Below are 15,465 nucleotides of genomic sequence, written 5' to 3'. Positions count from 1 at the left end.
TCAAACTAAAAATGCTTCTGTACAACAAAGGAAACCATGAACAAAGTGAAAGGGCAAGCTACTGAACTACAGAAAATAATTGCAAATAATATATTTGATAAGTTATTAATATCCAAAATATGTGAAGAACTGATACAGCTCAGTAGTAAAAAATCAAACAATTTTATTAAAAATGGGCATAGGATCTAGATGGACATTTTCCAAAGAAGGCATATAGATCACCAACAGGTGCATGAAAAGATACTCAACATTACTAATCATCAGGGAAATACAAATCAAAATCCCAATGTTATATCATCTCATACTATTGAGGTTCCTCAAAATATCAAAAATAGAACTACCATACAGTTCAGCAATTCCACTTCTGGGTATTTATCCAAAGGAAATAAAAACACTAACTTGAAAAGATATCTGCCCCCCTATATTCATTGCAACATTATTCATTAGCCTAGATATGGAAACAATCTAAGTGTCCATCGATGGATGAATGTATAAAGAAAATGTGATAGGTAGATAGATAGATAGATAATAGAATTATTCAGCCATAAAAAAGAATGAAATCTTGCCATTTGCCACAACATGGATGGACATGGACCTCAAGGGCATTTTGCTTAGTGAAATAAGTCAAATAGAGAAAGACAAATACCTTATGATCTCATTTATATGTGGAATCTTAAAAAACAAAAGACAAGCTCATACATGCAGAAAGCAGATTGGTGAGGCCAGAGGAAGGGGCTGGGGGGTTGGCATATCACATGAAAGGAGTCAAAAGTTATAAACTTCCAGTTATAAAATAAGTCATGGGGATGTAATGTACAGCATGGTGACTATAGTTAATAATACGGTATTGCATATTTGAAAGTTGCTAAGAGAGTATAAAAAGTTCTTATCACAAGAAAAAAATTTGTACATATGTATGGTGCCGGATATTTACAAGACTTATTGTGGTGATCATCTTGCAGTATTTACATATATCAAGTCATTCTGAGTACACCTAAAGCTAAGACAATGCTATATCTCAATTTTAAGAAAAAGCCCATATTTTACAACATAGCATCTAAATTATCTTTGTAAAGAAAACCAAAAATTGCCAGATTAAATTTTTTTAATATATTGGAAACATATTATATCTTTAACCAATGAAACATAATTAATCCTATATGTGGTAGCATAATTTGAGAAAAAAATTGTTTTCAAAAAATAATGTGGGAGGGGTAATTAATAATTGCCTTTGAGGTAAAATATAAAATACAGTTGACTCTTCACAACACAGTGATTAGAGGCTCAGTTGAAAATCCACATACAATTTTATAATTTTACATTTGCTCCCCCGCCTCCACTGCCAATCCATGGTTCTGCCTTTGCAGATTCAACCAACCATGGATCCAGCAGTACTGTAGTACTTATCTATCTACTGAAAAAAGTCCATGTGTAAGTGGACCACACAGTTCAAGCTCATGTTGTGCAAAGATCAACTGTATATGGAAATCTTTTTGGTTATATGTTATCCTTTTCATGACAGGAACATGGGCAGTTAGAAATTCAGTGTTACAGAATGGCTTAACTTTATGCTCTTTGCGTGGATTGTTTCATTTCCAGACTTTGAAGTCATTTCTGACCCTTTAAGTTCTGTATTATTTTAATAGCTGAAGTTACTCTAATGCATGGGAGGTATGTCTTTCTTTTTCAAAGTTTAGAACAGCGCTTCTCTAATATGTACATTAATCACATGGCATCTTGTTAAAATGCAGATTCTGATTCATTAGGTCTGGTGCAGAGCCTGATATCTTGCATCTCTAATGATCTCCCAAGTAATGATGCTGCTGGGCCTGGACTGTGCAGATTCTGATTCATTAGGTCTGGTGCAGAGCCTGATATCGTGCATCTCTAATGGTCTCCCAAGTAATGATGCTGCTGGGCCTGGACTGTGCTCTACCAAGGAGTAGACTATTACTGATGTGCCCATATTCTTGAAATTTGAAGAAACATCATCAATCTTATTGACAAATTTTTATCCTCTTTAAGATAATTGGATTTTTAAAAGACTCTTCATCTATATGTATGCTTTAAAAAAAGGATGTGGGGTAATACTAAGCTTTAAAAAAAAGTAAAGATTTTTATTATATTCTTTACACTGTTTAATGTTCATAATCTTTCCCCATATCCCGAATCAGCTATTGTTGCCTTAGAAACTCCTTTATAAGACTGTAAAATATATGCAGTTACTTCTCTATTTCTAAGGGTAACTGTGGAAGCAGGATACTGAGCAAAGATAATCCCAAATTGCTGTTAAAAGTGGATAGAAAATGGATTTGATGTAATTTTGTATTTAGGATGATTTGGGAACACAGTTGCCCTACTGCAGCCTCCATCCCAAAGTACAGAAATACTGTAGTAGTCACTTTTTAAGATCACTAAACATCATTTAAAATACTTGATTAAAAATGGCCAACAAGGTTAGTGTAGTCTGCTACAGTTTTCTGTTTCTTAGCTCTCAACTAAGAATAGAATAGGATCCCAATTGGTCTGATGGGCTCCATCTACATCTTCCTTCCTTTTCCCTTCCAATCTTTCTTTCTTTCTTTCTTTCTTTTCTTTCTTTCTTTCTTTCTTTCTTTCTTTCTTTCTTTCTTTCTTTCTTTCTTTCTTTCTTTCTTTCTTTCTTTCTTTTTCTTCCTTCCTTCCTTCCTTTCTATTTCTTTCTTTTTCTGTCTTTCTCCTGCGTTGGGTCTTTGTTGCTGTGCGCAGGCTTTCTCTAGTTGTGGCAAGCCAAATCTCCTTTCTTAACGAATTCTTCTACCATACTTTCCAGACTTGGAATCCACAGCCTTTGCCCTCTCCTTTGCTACTGCTCAAACTTGTTTTGCATGTCTGGACTGTGTGGTTTCAAGAAAACAAATGTTTTCACTTATTTGTAGTAATTTTCTTTTCATAAATGCATGATTTTCTTTACTCCAGGTAAATTATTGCTGGATAAGTGAGAGTTTGCTAAGTTTGCTAGAATAATTTCCATAATTTATATACTTATTACCTGTGACAAAATATATGTTTTTATTTTCTTCCAAAAAGGATATTTACTATTTGGTATAACTTAAGCCTATTTTTAATGTTATATTAATAATGACTGATCCAGAAACTTTGTAATATTTAACCTGTCTGTTTAAATGAATGTTACAGAAGTTTTTTGGATTTGCTGTAGACAGTTGCCAGTTAGGTGCTGAAGAGTGTAATGATGGGGCGAAAAATAAAACATCACATTAATTTGAACTTTATTCTACCTGGCTTTCAAATTCTTGAGCATTCAAAGAATTATTCAGAAACATTTTACATAGTAACTAATAAATCAGAAATATTATTTGAGAGAGCACATTTATAAAATTTAAATCCATCCCAGAAAAATAGGAGATCACCTAATAAGTTTTACAGAGATCTTCCCTCAGGTGAAAACAGCTGTGTTACAGAAAGAAACTGTCCTCAATGCAAAAGTTAAGATACATCCAAAAATGTATGACTTGTTATAAAATCGATTTCTGAGACAATATTACATGGAATCAATACATGCTCTGCGTATTACCTCAAATTCTAGGGTGCTAGAGGCCAGGACCACTTTTTCTCATACAATCTCATTCTGTGAAAAAGAGTTTACATTATTCACTTGAGGCTAATCCTTTCAGGGTTAAACAGATTGCACACAAATATAGAATCTGCTTATCTGCTGGATGATCTATAAGACCTCAAAGGTAAAGTAGTTTCTTGCACCAAATTCTTGTTTCAAGTTCCTAATGAGAATCAGGAAAGCCATAATTCATGAACCTAATTGTCAGCTTACTTCCCTTCTCCTCTATCATTGATTTTATCCCATTTTTATGCCACTCTTGCTTCCTTTTGGTTTGACGTCACTATTTTATTCAGCCCTTTTCCCTTCCTCTGTTCAGCAAATACCTAACTGGTGAGAGCCACAGACAAGTAAATTTTATTTCTTTCTTAGAAGAGATGAGAGAAAGGTTTGCTTTTATCATTAAAATGTATCTGCTTTCTGTTGTGTTTCTTTTCAGAGATGTCCTTTCTTCTGAAAAGTATTCAATGAATATTTAGATATCAATAACTTGAACTAAGATAAGTGGGCAGTAGACATCCAAGAGGACACTAGGATTCTTGCTCTCTGTGTTAGATTATTGAGGTTTTCTCATACCTTCCCTGTTTTAATGTAAAATAATGTGAATTGACAGGCTATTGCTTTGACATAGGTGCCAACAATGTAATGTCTCCCTTATCCTTTTATCAGGCTATCTAGCTTCTCTACCTTATAACAGCTGTGAATCCAAAGCTGGGGGAATTTTTTAGCCCAATGGGAAATAATCACAGAATCTGTTCATTTTAAGTGCAGAGAGGAAAATTATTCTTTGACAGAAGAAAAAATACATTTTACTTAATTTTTTAAAGAAATTCAATTTCAACTTGTAAATATTAATTCTGTAAAGGCATTTATCTCTTCCCTTGACCAGGATATTTTTGGCATATGAAAGAGAAACCAACAAAAAATATCATCAGATTTTGAAAAGTTATGAAATATATTGTCTTAAGCCATTTAACCCGCTCACTTCTGTCTTTGAATGAAATGAATTGGAAGTTCCTCTTTTTGACTGAAGTATTCTTTCTTTTTCTTGACTCATTTTTTCTTATATAGCAGGTTCTTATTATTTGTCTATTTTATACATATTACTGTACAAAGGTCAATCCCAATCTCCCAATTCATCCCACCAGCACCACCCCCCCACACACTTTCACCCCTTGGTGTCCATACTTTTGTTCTCTACATCTGTGTCTGTTTCTGTCTTGCAAACTGGTTCATCTGTACCATTTTTCTAGATTCCACATATATGCGTTAATATACGATATCTGTTTTCCTCTTTCTGACTTACTTCACTCTGTAAGACATTCTGTAGGTCCATCCATGTTTCTACAAATGACCCAATTTCATTCATTTTTATGGCTTAGTAATATTCCATTGTATATATGTACCACAACTTCTTTATCTATTCATCTGTCAATGGGCATTTAGGTTATTTCCATGACCTGGCTATTGTAAATAGCATTGCAGTGACCATTGGGGTGCGTGTGTCTTTCTGAATTATGGTTTTACCTGGGTATGTGCCCAGTAGTGGGATTGCTGGGTCATATGGTAATTCTATTTTTAGACTTTTTAAGGAACCTCCATACTGTTCTCCAGAGTGGCTGTATCAATTTACATTCTCATCAACTGTGCAAGAGGGTTCCCTTTTCTCCACACCCTCTCCAGCAGTTATTGTTTGTGGATTTTCTGAAGATGCCCATTCTAACTGGTGTGAGGTGATACCTCATTATAGTTTTGATTTGCATTTCTCTAATAATCAGTGATGTTGTGCATCTTTTCATGTGCTTCTTGGCCATCTGTGTGTCTTCTTTGGAGAAATGTCTATTTCGGTCTTCTGCCCATTTTTGGATTGAGTTGTTTGTTTTTTTTAATATTGAGCTGCATGAGCTGTTTATATATTTTGGAGATTAATCTTTTGTCTGATGATTCATCTGCAAATATTTTCTCCGATTCTGAGGGTTGTCTTTTCGTCTTGTTTATGGTTTCCTTTGCTGTGCAAAAGGTTTGAAGTTTCATTAGGTCCCATTTGTTTATTTTTGTTTTTATTTCCATTACTCTAGGAAGTGGGTCAAAAAAGATGTAGCTGTGATTTATGTCAAAGAGTGTTCTTCCTATCTTTTCGTCTAGACTTTTATAGTGTCTGGTCTTACATTTAGACCTCTAATCCATTTTGAGTTTATTTTTGTATATGGTGTTAGGGAGTGTTCTAATTTCATTCTTTTACATGTAGCTATCCAGTTTTCCCAGCACCACTTATTGAAGAGACTGTCTTTTCTCCATTTTATATCCTTGCCTTCTTTGTCATAGATTAGTTGACTATAGCTGCGTGGGTTTATCTCTGGGCTTTATATCTTGTTCCATTGATCTATATTTCTGTTTTTGTACCAGTACCATATTGTCTTGATTACTGTAGCTTTGTAGTATTGTCTGAAGTCAGGGAGTCTGATTCCTCCAACTCCACTTTTTTCCCTCAAGACTGCTTTGGCTATTCGGGGTCTTTTGTGTCTCCATACAAATTTTAATATTTTTTGTTCTAGTTCTGTAAAAAAATGCTATTGGTAATTAGATAGGGTTTACATTGAATCTGTGGATTGCTTTGGGTAGTATAGTCATTTTCACAATATTGATTCTTCCAATCCAAGAACATGGTATATCTCTCCATCTGTTGGTATCATCTTTAATTTCTTTCATCAGTGTCTTATAGTTTTCTGCATACAGGTCTTTTGTCTCCCTAGGTAAGTTTATTCCTAGGTATTTTATTCTTTGTGTTGCAATGGTAAATGGGAGTGTTTCCTTAATTTCTCTTTCAGATTTTTCATGATTAGTATATAGGAATGCAAGAGATTTCTGTGCATTAATTTTGTATCCTGCAACTTTACCAAATTCATTGATTAACTCTAGTAGTTTTCTGGTGGCATCTTTAGGATTCTCTATGTATAGTATCATGTCATCTGCAAACGGTGACAGTTTTCCTTCTTCTTTTCCAATTTGTATTCATTTTATTTCTTTTTCTTCTCTGATTGCCTTGGTAGGACTTCCAAAACTATGTTGAATAACAGTGCTGAGAGTGGACATCCTTGTCTTGTTCCTGGTCTTAGAGGAAATACTTGCAGTTTTTCAAAATTGAGAATGATGTTTGTTGTGGGTTTGTCGTATATGGCCTTTATTATGTTGAGGTAGGTTCCCTCTGCGCCCACTTTCTGGAGAGTTTTTATCATAAATGGGTGTTGAATTTTGTCAAAAGCTTTTTCTGCATCTATTGAGATGATCATATATTTTTTATTCTTCAATTTGTTAATATGGTGTATCACATTGACTGATTTGCGTATATTGAAGAATCCTTGCATCCCTGGGATAAATCCCACTTAATCATGGTGTATGATCCTTTAATGTATTGTTGGATTCTGTTTGCTAGCATTTTGTTGAGGATTTTTGCATCTATATTCATCAGTGATATTGGTCTGTAATTTTCTTTTTTTGTAGTATCTTTGTCTGGTTTTGATATCATGTGATGGTGGCCTCATAGAATGAGTTTGGGAGTGTTCCTTCCTCCACAGTTTTTTGGAAGAGTTTGAGAAGGATGTGTGTTAGCTCTTCTCTAAATGTTTGATAGAATTCCCCTGTGAAGCCATCTGATCCTGGACCTTTGTTTGTTGGAAGAATTTTAATCACATTTTCAATTTCATTACTTGTGATTGGTCTGTTCATATTTTCTATTTCTTCCTGGTTCAGGCTTGGGATGTTATTCCTTTCTACGAATTTGTCCATTTCTTCCAGGTTGTCCATTTTATTGGCATAGAGGTGCTTGTAGTAGTCTCTTAGGATGCTTTGTATTTCTTCGATGTCTGTTGTAATTTCTCTTTTTTCATTTCTAATTTTATTGATTTGAGTCCTCTCCCTCTTTTTCTTGATGTGACTGGTGAATAGTTTATCAATTTTGTTTATCTTCTCAAAGAAGCAGCTTTTAGTTTTATTGATCTTTGCCATTGTTTTCTTTGTTTCTATTTCATTTATTTCTGCTCTGATTTTTATGATTTCTTTTCTTCTGCTAACTTTGGCTTTTGTTTGTTCTTCTTTCTCTAGTTCCTTTAGGTGTAAGGTTAGATTGTTTATTTGAGATTTTTCTTGTTTCTTGAGGTAGCCTTGTATAGCTGTAAACTTCCCTCTTTGAACTGCTTTTGCTGCAGCCCATAGGTTTCGGATCGTCGTGTTTTCATTGTCATTTGTCTCTAGGTATTTTTTTATTTCCTCTTTGATTTCTTCAGTGATCTCTTGCGTATTTAGTAACGTATTGTTTAGCCTCCATGTGTTGGTACTTTTTACCTTTTTTTCCTTGTAATTCATTTCTAATCTCACAGCATTGTGGTCAGAAAAGATGCTTGATATGATTTCAATTTTCTTAAAATTACTGAGGCCTGATATGTAACCCAAGACGTGATCTATTCTGGAGAATGTTCCCTGTGCACTTGAGAAGAAAGTGTAATTTTCTCTTTAGGATGGAATGTCCTAAAAATATCAATTAAATCTACCTGGTCTATTGTGTCATTTAAAGCTTCTATTTCCTTATTAATTTTCTGTTTGTATGAACTATCCTTTGATGTAAGTGAGTTGTTAAAGTCCCCCAGTATTATTGTGTTACTGTCGATTTCCTCTTTTATAGCTGTTAGCTGTTGCCTTATGTATTGAGGTGCTCCTATGTTGGGTGCATATATATTTATAATTGTTATATCTTCTTCTTGGATTGATCCCTTGATCATTACGAAGTGTCCTTCCTTGTCTCTTGTAACATTCTTTGTTTTAAGGTCTATTTTATCTGATATGAGTATTGCTACTCCAGCTTTCTTTTGCATGGAATATCTATTTCCATTCCCTCATTTTCAGTCTATATGTGTCCCTAGGGCTGAAGTGGGTCTGTTGTAGACAGCATATATATGGGTCTTGTTTTTGTATCCATTCAGCAAGCCTGTGTCTTTTCGTTGGAGCATTTAATCCATTCACATTTAAGGTAATTATCATATGTATGTTCATATTACCATTTTTTAATTTGTTTTGGGTTTGTTTTTGTAGGTCCTTATTCTTGTCTTGTGTTTCCCACTTTGAGAAGTTCCTTTAGCATTTGTTGTAGAGCTGGTTTGGTGGTGCCGAATTCTCTTAGCTTTTGCTTGTCTGTAAAGCTTTTGGTTTCTCCATCAAATCTGAATGAGATCCTTGCTGGGGAGAGTAATCTTGGTTGTAGCTTCCTCCCTTTCATCACTTTAAGTATATCTGCCACTCCCTTCTGGTTTGTATAGTTTCTGCTGAGAAATCATCTGTTAACCTTATGGGAGTTCCCTCATATGTTGCCATTTTTCCCTTGCTGCCTTCAATAATCCTTCTTTGTCTTTAATTTTTGCCAGTTTGATTACTATGGGTCTTGGTGTGTTTCTCCTTGGGTTGATCCTGTATGGGACTCTCTGTGCTTCCTGGACTTGGGTGGCTATTTCCTTTCCCATGTTAGGGAAGTTTTCAACTATAATCTCTTCAAATATTTTCTCGGGTCCTTTCTCTCTCTCTTCTCCTCTGGGACCCCTGTTATGTGAATGTTGTTACGTTTAATGTTGTCCCAGAGGTCTCTTAGGCTGTCTTCATTTCTTTTCATTCTTTTTTCTTTATTCTGTTCCACAGCAGTGAATTCCACCATTCTGTCTTCCAGGTCACTTATCCGTTCTTCTGACTCAGTTATTCTGCCATTGATTCCTTCTAGGGTAGTTTTCGTTTCATTTATTGTATTGGTCATCTCTGTTTGTTCTTTAATTCTTCTGAATTAAATGTCTCTGTTAAACGTTTCTTGCATCTTCTCGATTTTTGCCTCCCTTCTTTTTCCGAGGTCCTGGATCATCTTCACTATCATTATTCTGAATTCTTTTTCTGGAAGGTTTCCTATCTCCACTTCATTTAATTGTTTCTCTGGGATTTTATCTTGTTCCTTCATCTGGTATATAGTCCTCTGCCTTTTCATTTTGTCTATCTTTCTGTGAATGTGGTTTTTGTTCCATAGACTGCAGGATTGTAGTTCTTGCTTCTGCTGTCTGCCCTCTGGTGGATGAGGCTATCTAAGAGGCTTTTGCAGTCTTTCTGATGGGAGGGACTGTTGGTGGGTAGAGCTGGGTATTGCTCTGGTGGGCAGAGCTCAGTAAAACTTTAATCCGCTTTTCTGCTGATGGGTGAGGCTACAGGGTCTTTGGTGGGGCTAATGGTGGACTTCAGGAGGGCTCATGCCAAGAAGAACTCCCCAGAACTTCTGCTGCCAGTGTCCTTGTCCCTGCGGTGATCCACAGCCAGCACCCCTCTGTAGGAGACCCTCCAACACTAGCATGTAGGTCTGTTTCAATCTCCTATAGGGTCACTGCTCCTTCCCCCTGGGTCCTGATGCACGCACTACCTTGTGTGTGCCCTTCTAGTGTGGAGTCTCTGTTTCCCCCAGTCCTGTCAAAGTCCTGCAATCAAATCCCACTAGCCTTCAAAGTTTGATTCTCTGGGAATTCCTCCTCCCATCGCCAGACCTCCAGGTTGGGAAGCCTGACGTGGGGCTCAGAACCTTCCCTCCAGTGGGTGTATATCTGTGGTATAATTGTTCTCCAGTTTGTGAGTCACCCTCCCAGCAGTTATGGGATTTGATTTTATTGTGATTGCGCCCCTCCTACCATCTCATTGTGGGTCTCCTTTTTCTTTGGATGCGGGGTGTCTTTTTTGATGAGTTCCAGTGTCTTCCTGTCGATGATTGTTCAGCAGTTAGTTGTGATTCTGGTGCTCTCACAAGAGGGAGTGCCGATTGAAGTATCCTTGATTTACAATGTTGTGTTAATTTCTGCTGTACAGTAAAGTGGTTCAGCTATACAATTGTATATTATTTTTCATATTCTTTTCCATAATATGTTATTACAAGATATTGAATATAGTTCCCTGCACCAAAGATTTGGACATTGTTGTTTATCTATTTTATGTATAGTTGTTTGTATGTACTAATCTCAAACTCCTAATTTATCCCTCCCCCCATTTCCTCTTTGGTAACCATAAGTTTGTTTCCTGTCTGTGTGTCTGTTTCTGTACTGTACGTAAGTTCTTTTGTACCCTATTTTAGATTCCACATTTAAGTGATATCATATGATATTTGTCTTTCTCTGTCTTACTTCACTTAGTATGATAATCTCTAGGTCCATCCATGTTGTGGCAAATGGCATTATTTCATTCTTTTTTATGACTGAGTAGTATTTCATTGTGTGTGTGTATATATATATATATATATATATATATATATATAACCACATCTTCTTTATCCATTCATCTGTTGATGGACATTTAGGTTGCTTCCATGTCTTTGCTATTGTAAATAGTGCTGCTGTGAATATTGGAGTGCATATATCTTTTTGAATTAGAGTTTTTTCTGGTTATATGCCCAGGAGTGGGATTGCTGGGTCATATGGAAACTCTATTTTTAGGTTTTTAAGGAACCTCCATGCTGTTCTCCATAGTGGTTGCACCGATTTACATCCGCACCAACAATGTAGGAGGGTTCCTTTTTCTTCACAACTCTCCAGCATTTATTATGTATAGATTTTTTGATGATGGCCATTCTGACCAGTGTGAGGTGATACCTTATTGGAGTTTGGATTTGCGTTTCTCTTATAATTAACGATGTTGAGCATCTTTTCATGTGCCTATTGGCCATCTGTATGTCTTCTTTGGGAAATGTCTATTTAGGTCTTCTGCCCATTTTTTGATTGCAGTGTTTGTCTGTTATTGAGTTGTATGAGATGTTTGTATATATTGGAATTTAATCCCTTGTGAGTCACATCATTTGCAAATATCTTCTCCCATTCCATAGGTTGTCTTTTCATTTTGTTTACGGTTTCCTTTTCTGTGCAAAAGTTTATAACTTTGATTAGGTCCCATTTGTTTATTTTTGCTTTTATTCATATTGCCTTGGGAGACTGACCTAAGAAAACTTGGCACAATTTATGTCAGAGAACTTTTTGCCTATGTTCTCTGCTAGGAGTTTTATGGTGTAATGTCTTATATTTAAACCTTTAAGCCATTTTGAGTTTATTTTTGTGTATGGTGTAAGGGAGTGTTCTAGCTTCATTGATTTACATGTGACTGTCCAGCTTTCCAAACACCCACCACTTGCCAAAGAGATTGTCTTTTCTTCATTTAATATTATTGCCTTCTTTGTCAAAGATTGACCATAGGTGTGTGGTTTATTTCTGGGCTCTCTATTCTGTTCTGTTGATCCATAGATCTGTTTTTGTGCCAATACATGCTGTTTGATTGCTATAGCTTTGTAGTATTGTCTGAATTCTGGGAGGATTATGCTTCCAGGTTTGTTCTTTTTCCTCAGGATTGCTTTGGAAATTCTGGATCTTTTATGGTTCCATATGAATTTTAGGATTATTTGTTGTAGTTCTGTGAAAAATATCATGGGTAATTTGATAAGTATCACATTAAATCTGTAGGTTGCTTTGGGTAGTATGGCCATTTTAACAATAGTGATTCTTCCATTTCAAGAGCATGGAGTATCTTTTCATTTCATGATTTTTCTTGATCATCTTTTCATGATTTTTCATTTAAAAATCATCATCAATTTCCCTTATCAATGTTTTATAGTTCTCAGCGTATAAGTCTTTTACCTACTAGGTCAGGTTTATTTCTAAGTATTTTATTCTTTTTGATGCAATTTTTAAAGGGATTTTTTTTTTTATTTTCCCTTTCTGATATTGTTAGTGTGAAGAAATGCAACAGATTTTTATATGTTAATCTTATATCTTGCTACCTTGCTAAATTTGTTTTCAGTTCTAGTAATTTTTGTGTGGACTCTTTAGGGTTTTCTATATATATAATACCCTGTTATCTACATATAATGACAGTTTTACTTCCCTTTCAATTAGGATACATTTTATTTTCCTGTATGATTGCTGTGGCTAGGACTTCCAGTACTATATTGAATAGAAATTGTGAGAGTGGGCATCCTTGTATTGTTCCAGATTTTAGTGAGAAGGCTTTCAACTTTTCACCACTGAGTATTATGTTTGCTGTAGGTTTGTCGTAAATAGCTTTTATTAAGTTGAGATATGTTCCCTCTATACCCACTTTGGTAAGAGTTTTTATCATGAATGGATGTTGAATTTTATCAAATGCTTTTTCTGCATCTATTGAGATGATCACGTGGTTTTTTTCCACTTCTTTTATTGATGTGGTGTTTTGCATTGAATGATTTGTGTATGTTGAACCATCCTTGTGTCCCTGGGAAGAATCCAACTTGGTCGTGGTGTATGATTTTTTATGTGTTGAATTTGGTTGCTAATATTGTGTTAAGAATTTTTGTATCTATATTCAAAAAGATATTGGCCTGTGATGTTCTTTTTTGGTAGCGTCTTTGTCTGGTTTTAGTATCAGGGTGATGGTGTCTTCATAAAATGACTTTGGGAGTGTTCTGGATCTGTATAAGTTCTTTGTATGTTTGGTAGAATTCCCAAGTGAAGCCATACAGTCCTGGACTTTTGTTTGCAGAGAGTTTTTAAATTATCAATTCTATTTTACTTCTAGCTATAGGTCTGTTCAAATTATCTATTTCTTCTTCATTCAGTTTTGGTGGACTATATGTTTCTAGAAACTTGTTCATTTCTTCTGGGTTGTCCAATTTGTCACATATAATTATTCTAGTATTCTCTTATGATTTTTTTTTTTGTGGAAGTTCCTCTTTTGTGCCAGAATGTGTGTCTGCAAACTTGGGAAGAGGAGATATGTTTCCCACCAATTATAATGTGAGGCACTACCCTAGGTTACAGTCACGAGTTTAGGAACAGATTCTACAATGGCCAATAAGAAGGGCAGTTTCTTAGTAAAAGCAAAGTGGTGTCTTTGATCACAGGGGCAAAGGGGAAGACAAACATACCAACTAGAATGGCAGTGTGGGCCTACCCAACCCTATGTATCTGCTTGGTTCTCTAAGGATTCCTTTGAGGATAAAGCCAACCAGAAAAGTAGTTTTCAGAAGGCCATGAGCTTCAAGTTTTCTGTAAATACTTGAAGTTAACTTAATGAATGCTGAAGGTAATATAACTATAATTAGTAATTCACTTCCACATTTTAATCATCTTCAAAGAGCTTCATTGTTATAGCAAATGAATGTTTCTTTAAGTTTATATTAATGCTTATTTATCTTTCTCATATATTGGATTTCAATTTTTAATTCTATTATTTTAAAAAAAGGTTCCATTACTACTAGAAAAAAAAAGTATTGCTTCAAAATAGAAAAATATAGTGGTCTTAGAAGAGTCAGTGACAGGCCTAAATATTGAATCACTCTCCACAATATTCTTGAGGAAACTGCTGTATAACAAGTATTGTGCTGTGACAGTGCTCGTTCATAGTGATGCCTCCCTCACCAAGAGAAATATGAAAGTCTCCAAAATTAACACAGTTAGCTCTTACATGGGGAAGGCACCCTGAAGTGTTTGCTGGGGCAGGCATACTGTAAATAACTGACGGGTCCCCATTTGGTTGTAGTCTGTCTATTGTAGTCAGTTTCCTAAGTAGGAACTGGAACTGCATTCTCCAGCTCCAGAGTCAGTAGCTCTGAGTGGCTGCCGAGGATCTCAAAAGTGGCTCATCCTATGTAAGATGAGCTTGAGTGCACACTACACACCAGATTCAAAGACTTAGTGCAAAGGAATGTACAATCCATGGATATTGGGTTAAGTAAAAAATTTTAAACTAATTTTCCTACTTCTTTTCCTTCTTTTAATGTTGCTTCTACAAAATTCAAAATTACCTGTGTGATTCACATTATATTTCTATGGACAATGCTGGACTTGAGTAATAGATTTTAGAAAGCTGTCTGTTGTTACAAAAAAAAGTGTGATGTGAGTTTCAGTTACTTAGGAGACTCTCTAACCAGAACACATGATTTTCTTGACAGTGAGGGGTAAATGAGGCATTACTGAACTTGAACGCCACTGGAATTGTTACCTTTTTAAAGGTTTCATCTCAGAGCCAGAATTAAAATTGTATTTTAGGGAAAACATGTACTTCTCTCTAGTCTTTCTCACTGGCCCTAAACTAAAATAAGGGAATATTTACTAAGTATATGAGACTACTCTATTTCTTGTTTTGGAGGGAATCAGAAATATAATACAGGGATAGAAAAAGGGTTCCTGGAGTGAGACTAATTGAACATTTGAAATTACTTTAAAAGAATCATTTATTTCCTAGTTCAGTGACTCTTACTGCTATAAATACATATTTTTCATTGTCCATTTTGTAAATGTGCTTCTGGAGTTTAATTTCTGTACTTAATTATGTTCACCTCTGATGCTATCTTCTTGTCTTTCCTTGTAGGAAAAAGGAAGTTGGTGCTGGACCCACCACTCACCAGAAAAAAACAACCAGTCGATTAGTGCAGAAGCACTAATTATTTTTGACAAACCCATGTGTCAGTTTATCTTTTGATTCTATTAATATGTTAAGATCTACAGTAAATTCATACAGCAACTATGGAAAACAGTATGCAGGTTCCTCAAAAAATTAAAAATAGTGCCACTGGGGCTTCCCTGGTGGCGCAGTGGTTGAGAGTCCGCCTGCCGATGCACGGGACACGGGTTCATGCCCCAGTCCGGGAAGATCCCACATGCCGTGGAGCGGCTGGGCCCGTGAGCCATGGCCGCTGAGCCTGCGTGTCCGGAGCCTATGCTCCGCAACGGGAGAGGCCACAACAGTGAGAGGCCCGCATACCGCAAAAAAAAAAAAAAATAGTGCCACCATATGATTCAGCAATTCCACAATAGGTATATATC

The 15,465-nt window shown here is 35.7% G+C and overlaps 1 protein-coding gene across 1 annotated transcript in view; it reads left to right on the top strand.

Annotated features, from left to right (window-relative positions):
* The window catches only part of LOC116760784 (membrane cofactor protein-like), a 66,066-nt gene extending 50,889 nt beyond the window's left edge, over positions 1-15,177 (top strand). Inside the window, exon 11 of the mRNA XM_032646181.1 lies at positions 15,011-15,177. The gene's annotated coding sequence lies outside the window, so the exon portion shown is untranslated. The remainder of the gene's footprint in view (positions 1-15,010) is intronic.
* Positions 15,178-15,465: the final 288 nt, after the last annotated feature.

Source organism: Phocoena sinus, chromosome 1, assembly GCF_008692025.1.
Source record: "Phocoena sinus isolate mPhoSin1 chromosome 1, mPhoSin1.pri, whole genome shotgun sequence".
Classification (NCBI taxonomy): Eukaryota; Metazoa; Chordata; class Mammalia; order Artiodactyla; family Phocoenidae; genus Phocoena; species Phocoena sinus.
This window is presented reverse-complemented; position numbering and strand designations above follow the sequence as displayed.